General features: G+C 40.5%; 1 pseudogene; it reads right to left on the bottom strand.

The window, feature by feature from the left end:
- Positions 1–333: 333 nt before the first annotated feature.
- On the bottom strand, positions 334–791 carry LOC112816619 (NADH dehydrogenase [ubiquinone] iron-sulfur protein 5 pseudogene; annotated as a pseudogene).
- Positions 792–1,282: the final 491 nt, after the last annotated feature.

Here is a 1,282-nt window from a genome sequence, read left to right as displayed (position 1 = left end):
TAGCCATTACCTCACATATTTGCTTTATTTTATTTTTGCTGAGAACACTCTCTTAGCAAATTTCAATGATACAATACAGTGTTAACAACTGTAGTCACCATGCTGTACATTAGGTCCCCAGACCTTATCACTGGAAGTGTGTACCCTTTTATTAACCTCTCCCTGTTTTCTCTACTCCCTAACCCCTGGCAACCACTTTTCTACTCCTTCTAAAAGTTTGACTTTTTTTTTTTTTTCCAGGATAGAGCAATCCTTTATTTTTAGACACTTTCGCAAAGAGGTTTTCAGTAAATGAACTTTCCAGGGGAGAAGAGAGAACAAAATCAGCCTCCAGCCATCAGCAGCAGCTCTGCTCAGGGCCTACGATCCTCCTTGCCCAAGTGGTGAAGTGGAGGTGCGTACTTCCCTTCCTTTATTAGTTTATCTCGCTGCCTCCTGACGTCACTCAGATGTTTCATCGTTTTCTGCTGAAGCAGACATTCTACGAAATCATCAAATTCCATCTTGCACTCTTTCTCTGCACGGGTACCACCGATTCCATGCGCACATTCTATCCATTCTTTTTCAAAAGCATGGCATCGACCTGGAATCTTGTGAAGCTGCTCAGCACTTTGGATTGTCATCCAATGATCTAAGTGAAGGCCCAGCCTTTTCTGCACATCAAAGCAAGGCCTGGCGTCGCGCCACGGAGCCCTTGTCTCCTTGCTGGCCGCCACTACTGGATGATCTCTAAAAGTTTGACTTTTTTTATTTAAGATTTTTAAGATTTTCCAAGCTTTAAAAGACACCATTTAGTATTTGTCTTTCTCTCCATCTGGCTTATTTCACTTAGCATTGAGATCTATCCGTGTTATCACAGATGGCAGGATTTTATTCTTTCTCATAGCTGAATAATTTTCCATTGTATGTATGAACCACATCTTCTTTTTCCATTCATCCACTGATGCACATTTAGGTTGTTTCCATACCTTGCCTGTAATAAACACTGGAATGCAGATATCTCTTCAATAACCTGTTTTCATTTCCTTCAGATATATACCCAGAAGTGGGATTGCTGGATCATATGGTAGTTCTCTTTAATTTTTTGTGGAATTTTTGTACTGTTTTCCATAGTGATGGTACCCGTTTACATTCCCATGGGTTCCTTTTAAATAGTTTTTTCGGCAACTGCTCGGTTGTATCGCTCTTTCATTGGGCTCATCTTCTAAACATTGGTTTCCTCATCTGGAAAATGGGGATAGTATTTACATGCACTGGTTTGATGAGAATTAAATGAGATGCC

The sequence above is a fragment of the Callorhinus ursinus genome, unplaced genomic scaffold, assembly GCF_003265705.2.
Source record: "Callorhinus ursinus isolate GAN/ISIS: 27379988/994484 unplaced genomic scaffold, GSC_fseal_2.0 scaffold6, whole genome shotgun sequence".
NCBI classification, from domain to species: Eukaryota; Metazoa; Chordata; class Mammalia; order Carnivora; family Otariidae; genus Callorhinus; species Callorhinus ursinus.
The sequence above is the reverse complement of the archived record's forward strand: the minus strand, read 5'-3'. Positions and strand labels throughout refer to the sequence as shown.